General features: G+C 34.7%; 1 protein-coding gene and 1 long non-coding RNA gene across 5 annotated transcripts in view; one reads left to right on the forward strand and one right to left on the reverse strand.

The window, feature by feature from the left end:
* Positions 1-15,072, forward strand: part of Brat (tripartite motif-containing protein brain tumor) — a 114,311-nt gene that overhangs the window by 45,202 nt on the left and 54,037 nt on the right. The window lies entirely within an intron of this gene.
* LOC145942986 (uncharacterized) lies at positions 12,154-12,831 on the reverse strand. Its single transcript, XR_014426448.1, has 3 exons — positions 12,741-12,831; positions 12,399-12,503; positions 12,154-12,299 (listed from the first exon to the last, which is right to left on the reverse strand). It is a non-coding gene; the product is annotated as an uncharacterized LOC145942986 (long non-coding RNA).

The following is a 15,072-nucleotide window of genomic DNA, read 5'->3' on the forward strand; positions in this document are numbered from 1 at the left end:
CTATATATATTTATATGTTTGACGCAAGCGAAGGCTCAAAGCAACTGTGCGCTAAATTTAATTCCGGTTTGAGAAGATAAATGTGCAGAACAATTTGCAGCGAATTTCCAGTCGTGATATTGGACAAATTCTACAGATACAGATGAGAGCGATTATAAATCCGCTGTTATTATTTGTTATTTTCAGCGGCAAATAGCATCAAAAATGAGATGCGCAATTGTATTATGTGCTTATCGAGCCATGTCGTGGCTGCTTGAAAAATCGCGAAAATAAAAGTAAATAATCGTGGGAATTGCACGGGATATTCGATAATGCTTAGCAATATTATCTCTCTGGAATGCACCGGATTCGAATATTTGCAAAATTTATAATTTATTGAATTCGCATAGCTCCCAACGAAAACGGGAAATTACTTATCGCTTATCTCGATTAATTTATCTCAATAATTCGATGCAGTATTAATCTGTTCGTAAAGAAATATGAAAGACTTATTGCTATATATAAAATATGAACATAAGAAAAATATATTTAAAAAAAATAGATTACTTTTTAGACCTGGCTCTCTTCTGTGTTTTACCAATATCATTCTATCAATATTATGATTATTCATCTATATATATATAGTATAGTTTAATATTAATTATGAAATTTTATTTTATACTATAATAACGATGACTCTCAAAAAATATACGTGATAAATGACGGCTAGCTAGTCCATAGCGTATAGATATTTTGTTTATTGTTAAGTTTGAGTTTTTTTCATCATTATATTGCATAACTACGATGTAGAGCATAAACTTCCTGGTATTCATTTTATTGCGGTGTCATTGTCGATTTTATGTGTCGAACTGGAAGCTGATTTATTTTATATACTAATAATTTTGAAGTGGATAAACAGCAATGTTGGTTCTTAACTAAATTGCTTTTCTTCGTGTACATTTATAGCTCGAGAGATATTATCTGTATGAATAGGGATTCGCACAATGATTACATTCGCTCCAACAAGTTTGTCAAGTATAACTGTATCACTGTCCCTCTAATGATGATTAATCCCTTCCATTCCAAGCGATACTACTTCCCGTGAATATCGTTATCATCAATCGTCTATTCCGAACTATCGCAGTCAATAAATAATAACTTGATCAACAGATTATATTAATCTCTCTTGCGCTATTCTTTATAAAAAATAAAAGAAAAAGACGTAGAAATACGTAGAAAAATTGTTTGTTCTTCCTTAATTAGTGACAAAATAAATTGTACTGGATATGAAACTTTAACGATACGATATAATATTATACTTGTTGCTTGGAGAGCGAGATCCCGGATTTAGGCAAGTGACGTCATGATCGTTATGAATATCGCGTCTCGTGTTCTGTGCATTTCGATACTTTAGGTCGCCTTTCTAATAGTCGTCGTTTCGTAAGATAGCCTTGTTTCTCTTCCCGCGACGTACGAGTGCGAATATTAAATTTATATACACACATATATTTGTTGCAACAAATGGATATAGGTATATATATATATATTTTTTTTTAATCAATATCTTTCTTAAACCTCTCGCAAATCAATAAGAAATACCGATACGCTATAACATTAAATCCGCGAGAAATGCGCAGTTCACACATATACATACATAATTATAAATATAATACCTTTGATTAATTTAATTTAATTAATTTTATTCATTCGATTTCATAAGCCCCGCGTTTGGTTCACACAAAGAGAAACAATTTTCTACGGAATAATTAAGCGAAACCGCCTCGGCGAATGGAAATTGATTTTCATATCTTGATTAAATTATGATGTGTTTGCATGACGCATTATGAAATAATAATAAATTATAGTTATATAACTCTCTTTATATAAAGAGAAAAAAGCAACAGGAAAAGATTGGCAAAACAGAGAAAGTTCCATAATAAACTTGCTCCATTTCTAACGTAATCGTGCGCGCGTTCGGTTGCTTTTCCACGGTCATTTCTTTTTATTTTTTTGTCTTCCTTTTTTTTGCACTTTCGCCCGTTATCGTCGCCTCGTGCCATCTCAACAGCCTCTCGATCTCGCGAGAGTGAAATGCCAAAGTGAAAGGGACAAGTCTTCCCGTGCGTGCTGTTACCTCACAACTCGTCGCGCCGGTTGTAACTGGGATTCGAGAGGAAGTCGTTAAACCGCGTTATACATCGTGTATCCGCCCATCGAAATGCTAATGCGCGCGGCATCTCTCTCTTGTACTCTCTTTTTTTTTATTTATTACTTGCGATTAATTATAAACTGTTAAAAGACTAATAGAACGTGCTATAAAAAGAGATAAAATGTACCTTATAAATATCTCCTCTCTGTCACAGAACACGCGGATAGATTGCAAGGAAAATAAAATTTAAATGACTCGTGTTAATAACGAGAAGATAATACGCATTTTGCAGAGGAAATATAATAGCACACTTTATTCGGTATACGCATATGATTCTTTCTCCTCACTTTCTCTCGCGCGGAGGTTGCATAGTATTATGCAACGAGAAGATAAATAACTTTGTCTCATTCCAAGTCGGTGGAAAAAGAGTCGTTACGTCTCATTGAAGAGATTCTCGCAGAGTTTCGTAAAGTTACTTCAAATTTTTCAATAAATAACTTTCCTCAATTCGCAATGAAAGAAATGTAGCGCAAATCTTTTCGAGAGCGACTTCGAAGAGTTTGGAAAAAATTGCGAGGCTGACGTCACCTCGCATAAATTCCACGATGCATTGCGCCATAAATGTTGAATGTCGATTGCGGGCGGAGGAACTAACAGTTCGTTGATCGGCCTGGCTGATCGTCCCTCGACTCGTCCGAGAGAACGACGCTCGTAATATCGCGTGCGCGTTGGCGTGAAAAGGGGTCTCGCGTTTGCCGCCGAGGGCACGCTGTGTGTTCCACGCGTGTTCCACATCGGCCACGTGACGTGTGCGCAACCGATTCGTCCAACGCGAGATCGATATCACGCACGGCTCGCGTTTGCATGACGGTCTTTAACCCTTAGCGGCACGAATCGCTTTGGCCGTTGTAAAGAGTTAATAAAATCGAGAAACAGACGAGAATACGATTGAGCACGAGAGTAAGATTGTGCGCTACGAGGAATGTTCTTTTCTCGAAATTTGCATTTACGATAACGATGAGGAAATTCTCGCTTCTAATTTTATTTTTTGAAGACAGATTAATAATTAGCGATATGTGTGAATTAGTACACTGAGAGAATTTTCTTTTAGAATTTACCCTGAAAATTATGGTAATCGTGGGAAAATATGGCAGGGAAAGAATTTTATGAGAATTTCTCTGATTAATAGTTATCACAATAAAAATAATATCTATCAAAATAAAATATAAAATATGTTTGATTAATTTTAGTAAACTTTTTGAAAATTCTCTCTGTGTATAGCACAAAATTTATAGGAATATATTGAAGAAACTTTGGAGGAGATTTTATATTTTAAACTCTGATATCAAGACTGAAAAATATATATAAATTATATTTTATATATGTATATATATTTGTTCTTTAAAAATCTAATTGTGAAACACATTTAGCATTACAATATGATGCATTTCACAGACTTTACGCGACGTAATGTGACAAATGAATGATTTATCAGGAATGTAAATCATGATGAGATCGGAAGGAATGTTATTAACGCGCGAGATCGCGATCCAATGCTAAATATCCGGGATAACAACGAAAGTTGAATCAACGGGGTTGATTTGCAGGGAAGAATAATGATCGCGAAGCTTTTATCGAAATTACACGTGTCAGTCTTCTTATATCGAGCGTTCTTTATTAAATAACTACATTTTTTTATATGCAATAATTTAATTTGCCGCAAACAGGTGTATTTTTTTTGCTTGGTATAAATGTACAGACGTGGTTCTTGCAAGAAGTATAAGATTGTGGTCGATGAAAGTATTATGTCGATGCGCCAGTATCGCGTAATATGTAAATATGGCTAATGTTATGCGTTTGACATTTTCGCATACTCTCGAGAGTAATCCTCGACGACAGGAAAGACTCTCCAATGAATATAGACTTGAGAATGAAAGGATAAAAGTTGAAAATTCTATAGAAATAAAAACGACTCTGAATGGCTGTACACTTGAGAATTTTACCGTCTAAATATGATTCTTCTGATGATAGCACAAGTTCTCGTGTAAGCATAAAGTTGAGAACAATATCTAATATTTTAGAATTTTTGAGAATGAGTGATAAAGCAGCGATAGTCTCAAGCAGACATTTAGCTTTAGGATCTATTCTATTGTATATTTGAGAATTTTATTTTGTAAAAATTCTAGATGACAATTCTTTTTTTTCCCCCAAAATAAAAAAAATGAAATGAGCACTTTTCAATAGATGTCTATTTTGATGTCTATTATAAAATGGTGAGTCATATAAACACACATTACATTCTAAAGTATAGTTTATTTCGAAGTTTCGTACAATTACATGACGCCCGCGCATATGTTAACTTTCATTTCCTCCTCGCGTAACTTCGAGGTTAGTTAGACAATCCTCATACCAGCGGCAGACATCAAAAGTGAAAGTATAAAAAACGCCGCAGTCTCCTCTATATATCTTTCCTTCTCTCGAATTTTCGTAACCGAATTCGTTCCAGCAGATTCATCTTCGGTGTAAACCGACCCAGATGCATTGAACTGTATATATTTTTACTCTACATGAAATTTGAAGTGTATGTTGCATATGCATGACACTTTTCAAACCTCCACATCACATTTATATCGAAATATTATATATATATATATATATATATATATATATATACTACCGCTGAAAAGTTTGAAGCACCTTACAAATTTTTATTTAAATTTATATTTTTCTCATAAATACAATTATTTTATCTAAAGTATCGATATTTATTTACGAACGTTAAAATTTTAAAAGAAAATAACAAAAAATTGTATTTACAATGTTAGTAAATAACATTGCTTAACTTTTTTTGTAAAATAGAATTTTTTTTCTTCTCGATTTGAGCGCACAACACAATCTTGACATTCTAGTGATTTTTAGATAGTTTCTGCTCCGATATTGTATCGAACTCTTATAGAGTTTTCCAGAAGTCTTCTTTAAAAATAAAAAATTTCTTTCGTATATATTCTTTCTGTCGAGTTCTTCCATAATGTCATTTTTTAAATATACATAATTTTATTGTATTAATTTTAAACTTTATCAAAATAATATAATCGATATTTTCAATAAAATAATTATATTTGTGAGAAAAAAATTAATTTTTTTAAAAACTAAGCTATTCCAAGCTTTTGACTGGTAGTGTATATATCTATCAATATACACAGAATCAGACGATCGTATTCGGCTTTTAAATATGTATATATCTAAAGATCGAGTATGAATACATAAATAATAAAACTTTCTTATGTCTCGCCGCTTGTCAATATGTAAAGGATGTGCGAAGAATTGATACACTTTATCTAGAATCTTCAACATCGATATTATGTTATCGGTTTTAAATACGGATCAGAATATTGCTTTCGGAAAAAAAAATTGTAAACGAGAAAAGGAGTTTCGAGGAAGGCGATAGATATCGCAGTATTACACATCGCGCTACAGAACTGGGTTAAAAACGGTCGCATCATCGAGTCGCGACTAAGTCGAGCGATTAATCGCGAACCGGTCCTTTTTAATCGGTCGGCGAGGTCGTCGGATAAAAGGCGCTCACGCGTGTAGGATTTACGCATCCCACGGACTACGGGAGAACCGGATAGAACCGACTATTCCGAGCGAAGGACTATCAGACCCACAGCTAAAGCGCACGGCCCATCATTTTTAACAGTTAGCGTCTGCAGCAATTTAAATTCCCCGCCAGTCGTCGGACTTTACGGGTGTGGAAGAAAAATGGTATCTCGGCCTCTAAAATAAGAAACTCGGAGAGATCGATACTGCAGTTAGTTTTCCCGCTATAAAGGCGTGATTTTTCTGCAATAATATAATTTCAATGCCGGCTGAATATAGTGGGCGTTTCGCGAGTCTTAGGCGATTAAAATCTATAAACTTTTTATATTAAAAATGTTAATAATAAATTATACGATATATTTATAATTGCTCCTCTATTCTTGATTATTCTATATTTAAATCATTTTTTTTTTTAATAAATCGCAATTTTTAAAATTTATTGTAAACATATTTTACAATTAAATCAGGAAATTGAAAGCTTAAATGTCAAAGTAGCATTACTACTAAATTAATTACAACTTAAGTCAATCAAACTTTAATTAGGATTGTTTTTGCAAAGAGAGATAGTTAGATATAATACCGATACCACAAAAGAAAATTTTATGCAGAAGTTGGATTACTTTTTTAATTGATATTTTTGATATTTTTAATGGATATTTATGAAACTAGAAACAATTTGAGTCATAACTCATTTCACCGACCATTGAAGTGGTCTAAGAAAAACATTTCTCCTTTTTTTTACTATATATGTGTCAGCATTCGAAAAACTCCAAGTGTTATTAAAAGAATAAAATATCTTGTTTCTCCTCGCAGCCGTTTTTCTTTGTTCAGGTAAACGCATGCCAAGAGAATGCGTATCCGATTCTTGCCGTTGAGAAAGAGTAGAATGCGCTTTGTGTTAACATCTTAATGTAGAACGTTTCTGAAAGGACTCGAGCCAAGGAAACGGAGATTAAAGTGCTCGCAGCGCTGCTGTATCCTCGCTCCATTTTGCTTTGTACATTAAAACTTTGCTGCTTCTTTATGTCTCAGCATATATATTTTTCTTTCCTTCGTCAAGAGTGTATGTGTACACAGAAAGTGATTGTCTTGCGAGAAAATTTTCAAGCAAAACGCTCCGCTTTAGATCTCCGTAAACGGCAGATTTATGACAGCTGATCGTTCGCCGGCTGTCTCGGATCGATAGATCGTCCGTCACAATACTTTTGCTAGACCTTCACGCTTCAATATGCGGCCTTGACACGCTTTCTCTTTCTCTTATAGTATATCTGCCCTTTCGCACGTTTTATCGTGAAATTTCAATTCTGACATTCCTTCGTGTGTTTTATCGAAAATTTAGGATTACGCAATGCGTCAAATTATTTTGCATATGCATAAAATTATTTTATCTATGCACATGACCTAAAAATTTATGGTTTTTTTTTAATAGTGATGAATAAAATTCGAAAACTCGATCTTTTCAAGAATCAACGAAAAGTAAAATAAAATAAAAACATACAAATTGGATATGGATATAAAAGATGGATTCTGATCTCACGTATTTTCGTCGTATCCCGTTCGAATTGATTCTTCATTTTCCTCTTTTTTTTCGCTGTAACGTTACGTATGAATTATGATCGGTCGAAGAGTTTATTCGTGCGATTTTTTTCTCTCGTTGATGTTTGCATCGTTGCTGTCATCATCGACGATAAATCGCTATGAGCCGGCTTTCGAGATGGAAACAGCAGCATCAAGCAATTTGGAGTTATTGCAATTCGTATGCGAGTATTATTTTAGAATTTTGACGCAGTTACAGAGTTCTCTCTCGCAATATATTTGACATTCTTTGTATATGCTGTGCTTTTTCAGCTTTATATTTTTATTTATTTCATATAAATATTGCGTGTCAAAATAAAAACATCAAGAAATCTTAACATTAGAATACATTTATCGTATATTATATATAGATATATTTTACAATAAATAATATTTATTAGATTACATTATATCATGTATTTATATATATTTTTTAGTTTAATTTATTTCAAGCAATTATTGCAATAAATATCGAAGACAGCGTTAATTAATTTCTACAGCAAATATTATTCAGCAAATATTATATTGTAATATTATAATTGTTATATACAAATTCGATTACAATTTTATTTGATTTATTGACTAACTACACGTAATACAATTTGTTATGGAGAGATACTGATGTTTAACATTGTAACATCAAAATCAATTTTATTAGAATAAGAATTAATTCTCGGAACAAACGTTGATTAGCCTATTTGGATGCTCTGTCTTCTTTGACGTCATTAAAATACGTTAATATTTTTTTTATTTAAATTACTGATAGAGATACGCATTACACGTGTCTCTCTCATATAAATGCAGGAAATAGACGAAACCATTTTCGATAAAAACAGTTGTTCAAAAGAGGATGACATTTCGTTTTTTTTTTTTTTTTTTCGCGTGGAATATTTTTATTTTCTTCCACGAGTGCAGTAATTTTGACGCAGTCGTTTAAGATAAAACAGTGTCTCGTAATCAGTAGAATTTATTCATGGAATTAAACACGCGACAGAGAGATGCAAAGCCCGCTCTCGGACTGTGCAATCGCCCGATGTTTACTGTGCAAACGATTACTCTCTCGCTGCAAGTATTTACCAAATACGCGGTACATATTTTATCACTACCATCTTCTGTATCGATTACTACTGTGTAAAACGCGAAACACATTTTCTCCCATTTCAATAACCCGAGAGTGATTTCGGCGCGAGAATAAGAATTAACGTCGAGTAACTTGTTTCCTGCGTAAAAATCGCTGCGTGAAAAACACGAAGGGAAGAAACCGCGATTTGAAAAATGTCCACGGAGTGTCAGAAACATTCGTTTCACTCTGCGAATGAAAATTTAAGCTATCTCGCGGCTGTAACTGGAGGTTACAGACAATTACATGTGGAATTCTCGTTTCACTAACACACACGCGAAAAGTCGGCGGAACACGTCATCGCGTCATACCAAGAGTGAACGGGTCAACCTCTTACTATATAATGTGCAATGTACAGGGTTCTCCAAGCACCTTTCACTCTCTTTCTTTGCCTCTCTCTCTCTCTTTCCCCTTCTTTTTATTTACTACAAATTTCTTTCCATGCGCGCGAGTCTTTAATTCTATATAAATTAATTACATTTTTTAATTTCTGCCATTATAAATATTTCTGGACGATTATATGTCAAATTATAAAATTCTGTTGAGATAAAGTCCATTAAAAAATGTTTTTTTCCATTTATTAATTTTTTCCTTTGCGTTGTTCTCTGTGATTGTTCTCGCAAAAAGAAAAAAAATATTCTGGCACAAAGAGAAATTGCGCTGATACGCCATTAGGGGTTAAAACATGTTTAAGTGACATGATGTGAAAATAGAAATATAATAACACATCCCATCTCTCTCTCTTTTCCTCGATTCCAAATAGAAAACGACGAATCGCGTTTATCCGACGCGGCACGACGCGACACGATGCCAGATGGCCGATATATCGACAGAAGTGTCGATTTAATTCCCATCGTTATTCTTTATCTAGTATCACCCCGGCGGATAAGCTCCGATACATCCCCGAGATTTACCCCTTAGTGAGTTTCTTTTTTCGTCGTAATAAACGACGATCGTTATAAAAGTAATAAACCGACACGCGGGCGATCCTGATGCGTGCGTATGGACGCGAATTTATCGCCGGAAATGGCCTCCATGATTTCCAAGTCCTTGGTTGGGCTTTTATCATTTGGGCCACGCACGCCGGAGAGAGAAAACGCGTCTATCGTTTGACACACAATATTATAGAGCATTACATTCTTATTCTTTAACACAAATCATATTATTGGAAAGTTAAACGGTATAATTCCAATAAAATATAATTTTATCGTAATAAATACATTAACATACACAGAGAGAATTTTCTCTTAAAATTTACCCTGAAAATCATGGTAATCGTGGGACAATATAATATGGAAAAAATTTTATGAGAATTACTCTGATTAATATTTATCACAATAAAAAATAAAAATATCTATCACAACAAGATATAAAATGTTTGATTAGTTTTACTAAAAGTATAGTAAAATTAATCAAACATATTTTTAAAATTCTTTCCATACTATATGGTCTTACGATTACCATGATTCAGAGTAAATTCTAAGAGAAAATTCTCTCTATGTATATATATTTATTATATATTTATTATATATATATATTAACTTTTAACTTTCCAACAATATGATTTTTGTTCAATATATGGATCAGTATAATTAAATTTTGTAGCGCAATTAATATATTCTTTTATGGTATTTTTTTATAATTTTTACTCTACATCCGAGATCTCGATTATGCCAAGGTTTGATAATAATAATAATAGAGTAATATAACATGATATAACATACATGATTTTGTTTATTGTAACATGTAGGAAAAATATAGAGAATTTATTGAATATTGTCAATGAAGCAACAAATTACGAGGCAAGAAATTAAAAAAATTTATAATTCTAGTTAGTAGGAGATTAATAATCTTAAAGACAAAATACAGAGACAGCCGTGTCGATCTTACGAAAAAAAATCAATCGTAGGAATTTTTTTATGAGTCTCGCGAGACGTCGGGATACATCCTTACGACAGGAGCGTCATGAGATCGGAATTTAAATCGCCGAATGAACGCCTCGACGAGAGATTTCGTGTCACGGAACCGCGAATGTATACCGATTCATTAATGCGGAAGGTCGTAGACGAATGGATATCTCGTTTTAACATTCGGAGGATGTTCTCGCGTTTCCGGTTAACCAAAAGTGACGACCATCAAACGCCTTCCTCAAATGGGCGCCTCTCTCTTTCTCTCTCATTGTCAGTCTCTGCCGTTCTCTCTGTCACTCTCTTTCTATCTCTATCTCGCTATTCAAACCTTCGCACGATTGACCGAAGCCACACGAGGACTCATCCAAGTTTGTACAATTGCAATTTCAGCTTCCGCGAATCCGTGATTACGTTGGAGTTTCGTCTTACGCTTACGTGTTCTCTTCAACAATATGTGCTTGTACATTTAACCTTTAAATGTATCTTATATATTAGTATGAGAAGAACATTATATGAAACACTCAGAGAAATTTTTATTTTAGATAAAAAATAATTCTCCATATATTTCTCTCCTCATATCAATTATCTATATAAAATTAATTATTTTACTGTCAATCGACCAAAACAATAGCGCTATGAAAATTACATCTTAACAGAAATCTAATAATTTGACTTTCGATCACTGGGGACTTCAATATTGAAAGTTATAGAATGATCACGTGTTGAATCACTCAATCGACGATCGTCACAGAAAGCAAGCATGTCCGACGACTTGCCAGAAGACTTGCGGGTAAAATATCGAAATATATAGAGCTTGATTGCGCCACCCTTTTGACCTTGTGAAATAATAAGACTTAATCAACTCGCGGCAGAGGTCGACGCGGATTTCGGACGGACCTGGCTCGACCGAATCTTCGGTAACCACTCGACGATCCAATCTATACAGTTTGCCCCTGGTTTGCGCTGCTCGAGCTGCCGTCCTTAATCGGATCCCGACCGACGATGATGCTCGCAGCCCGTAATCTCTGATGGGATTTGCGCGGCAACGCGTAAACGCTCGCTCGAGTATCCGTCGAGCTCGAGATATATATTCGCGTTCGAGTATAGTCGGAATTTAGACCACTTCACATCGTTATGTATACGTATATATACGCGCGTATATGTATACATATATTCGGTAGCTTGTAAACGCTCGTTTGATATGTTCCTAACATTCGGTTCGGTTCGATAATCACCGGTAGCTCTTCGTTATGGATAGAGAATTTTCGTTCAGAGAAAATGGAATCGAAATGACACGATCCTCGGCAAACAGGATCGTGAAAGAAATTTGGACCAAGTGGAAGAGCGTCGTAAAATCACGTCGTATACCTGAACCTCTTCCGTCGCGCAACTTGACGACCGATCTTGTCAACCTCTATTTCGTGTGACAACAATTTTGCTTATACATATATGTATATAGAGCTGTGATGAAAAAAACTCTCTATGTCATATATATTTTCTCATTTTAATTTATGTAATATGTATTCCGTAACTTTCTTCGTTCAGATTTCTTTTTCTCGGCGCGAGTCAACTTTCGCTTTTTTTATCTCATTAAGAAAGACGACATTAAATTGATTAATGCGGGCTAAATGTGAGGATAAAAATAAATGTAAAAGTTATTGAGTATTAGAATTATTTAGATTCGATTTTCATATTTTATTCTAACTTTCCGCAATCAAAGTCTTTATTGATAACATTGTTTGACTAATTTTTATTCGTCGATATTATAAATATATTTAAAACATTGTACTCTGCATATATATATATAGTTGCAACGAGAAATAAAAGTTAAGCGTTGAAATGAGCTGGTCCATTATTGTGGAAAATTTTAAATTGGTTTTAAATTGAGTTACTAAATTTCTCGTACGCATTTGTTTTCCTCCTCGTCAAGAAATGGTTCTAAATTCGATCGAATGTGATTCACTACCTGTGGATCGTGAGAACCGACCGAAAAATAAAGATCATGACATATGTCGAGCGTTTCTTTCCAATGATTTTTAATTTAGCCTTATATACATATACTCACACACTCACTCGCGCGGATAAAATTCGTATTGTTGAAAAATGAGAGCAACACCTGCCAGTCATTCTTCCTCTCTGTGTCATATTTTTTTCTTCTTTTTTTTGGAACCTGAGAAAAAAAGCAAAGTAACGGTACTCTCGAAGTCACTTCCGCTCCACGACGTCAGCTGCAAATTTCTTCCTCGCAACCTAACGAAAATTATGTTGATATCCCTGCTCTGCATAAAACATGCTTCTGCACCATTGCAATAGCAAGTAAAGAGAGGAAAGAAAATGCACGATTCCGTTTTTATATTGAAAGTTATACGATTCTTTTTCATCGCATTTTTATATTATTCCGACTTACTTAATGTTCCGTCCATAAAGACTCCGACTGATGTCCCCACTCTCTTTCTTTCTCTCTCGCTCGTTCGCTCTCTCTGCCCTTTTATCTCGACTTATTCAAGCGATGACACGATTTCAAATTGAATTCGTACCGGGCCATCTGAATATCGCGCAGTATCGCGACGCGCGAGAAAATCGCAGACATTGTCGACTTACACACCAGCGAAATACTATACGCGTTTCTCGTGCATGAATCGGGGGACCCGATATTCCTCGGTCGTGGTTATCACTCGGCAGCTGTCCTATCGGAGAGAGAAAAGTCCCTGGCGCGATAAGAACACCGCGAAACCGATGGCGGAATGATTCGGGGAGGGGGAGAGAAGAATGGAGAAGAGAAAGAGGGTAAAAGGGCGCTCACCGTCGTCGAGGTAGGTCAAGAGGTCACTGGCTTCGTGAGAATTTTCGCGCGAGTCGCTCTGTCGCCTCGAAGGAACATATATTTGATCGAGCATACATTTGACACATCGTTTCATATCTCTGCTGAAATTTATATAATTCTATTATATTATGGAAAGAATTTTATGAGAATTTCTCTGATTAATATTCATCACAATAAAAATAATAATATATATTATAATAAAATATACAACATGTTTGATTAATTTTACTAAACTGTATAGTAAAATTAATCAAACATATCTTATATTTTATTGTGATAAATATTATTATTTTTATTGTGATAAATTCTCATAAAATTCTTTCCGTACCATATGTGTAGGTGTGGCCTTTATCTACTTGATCTGAATTACAATTTAATCATGATATTTATCGCAGTTAGGAGTTATCAATCGAAAAAAAAAATCGAATATATACGCATGCTTTTTCGATTGTACAAAATTCAAAATCGGTTTTGTTAAATTAAACAGATTTATATTATATTTTTCACTGCTATTTGGTTGTATGTTACATATCTGATGAGATCGTTCGGAGGAGAGATTCGAATGATCGCGTGGAAAATTATATTTTCCGAACGGACGGGTACATTTTTTACCGCGTAATTCGCGATCAAAATATTGGAACGTGAATGTCAATCTTCCGACACGAGAAAATATTGACATACGCAGTTATCGCGGTATTACCATCGAATCGCGCATACAAGAGTTCTCGAATGGATCTGAGAGGGGATCCATTAAAAACGAAATGATGATGAAACACACTTGCATCATTAATATCTAACGAAATGATGAAAATGATGGCGCGAAAAGTCGACGGCAAAAAACAAACTCCCACCCTTCTTCGCCATGTATTATTCAGCAAACACGATTTTATGTATCTCGCGCGTATTAACACTCGCTAATTCGATCGATCGGCAGCTTTTTGCCACTCGATTTTCGAATGGCACAAAATCGACAGTGCATATACACACATACTTAAACTTTGCCACCACACAGATTTGCCAAACAATTTGCAGCGGCGCGTGGAATATTCATGCGGCGTCGGGTCGACGGTGCGGAACGAGAAAATCAAATCCCCGCCTGATAGATACAACTTTTAATTAGGTCGTAATAACGACTGATCGTCCGTTAATATCGCTTGTTCGTGCTTATGCACGGCTGCTGTCGCGAATGTTTGCAGCATTGTGCGCGATCTATTTTTCGTCCGAAGGCATAATCCGCGTATTACACGTTGACGTGAAGCTTTAATTGAAATAGAGAGAAAAGAGAGAGCATAATATATATGTTCGATACAGTCCTGTTAATTATAAACTCCCGTAGCATTGAGATATTAATTTTGGAAGAGACAGGAGAGAAACGCTTTTCAGAGGTGGTTGATTGCGCGTGGATGATGTAAATTTTGAAATGTACAAACTGTCAGCGAAATATGTAGCGGTGATTTGCGTAATCAGCGTTCCCGGGTTTGTGAAGTCAACGTCGTTTCAAAGAGGAAGTATATATCCATAAATTTCGCGTTTACGACATGCGCCGAATTAAGATGAGCGCGTATATATTTCTCGAGAAGAAACAACCACTTGCTGAATCATCACGATGCGACTAAAAGAGACTTATCCGATTTATATCGGACGATTAATTTGGCGAGATTTGCTGTATATTCGCATTTTACCATCTTAAAGTTTCATAATCTTAATTTTAAATTTAAAATCACACGCATAAAAAGGTGCAGTAACATAAACACATTTTTAGGAAGGAAAATTATTAGGATTAAAAAATTTAAATGAATATAATTGGATTAATTTTCTCTCAGATTCTCGAATTAAGCGAATTGTCGTACCGATGTTGCAAATAAAATCAATTGCTTAAATTTATATTTTATATCGCGTTGATCTTTTTCAAATC

The sequence above is a fragment of the Prenolepis imparis genome, unplaced genomic scaffold, assembly GCF_030444845.1.
Source record: "Prenolepis imparis isolate NDT839.2.m4 unplaced genomic scaffold, iyPreImpa1.0 SCAF_1, whole genome shotgun sequence".
In the NCBI taxonomy this organism is placed as follows: Eukaryota; Metazoa; Arthropoda; class Insecta; order Hymenoptera; family Formicidae; genus Prenolepis; species Prenolepis imparis.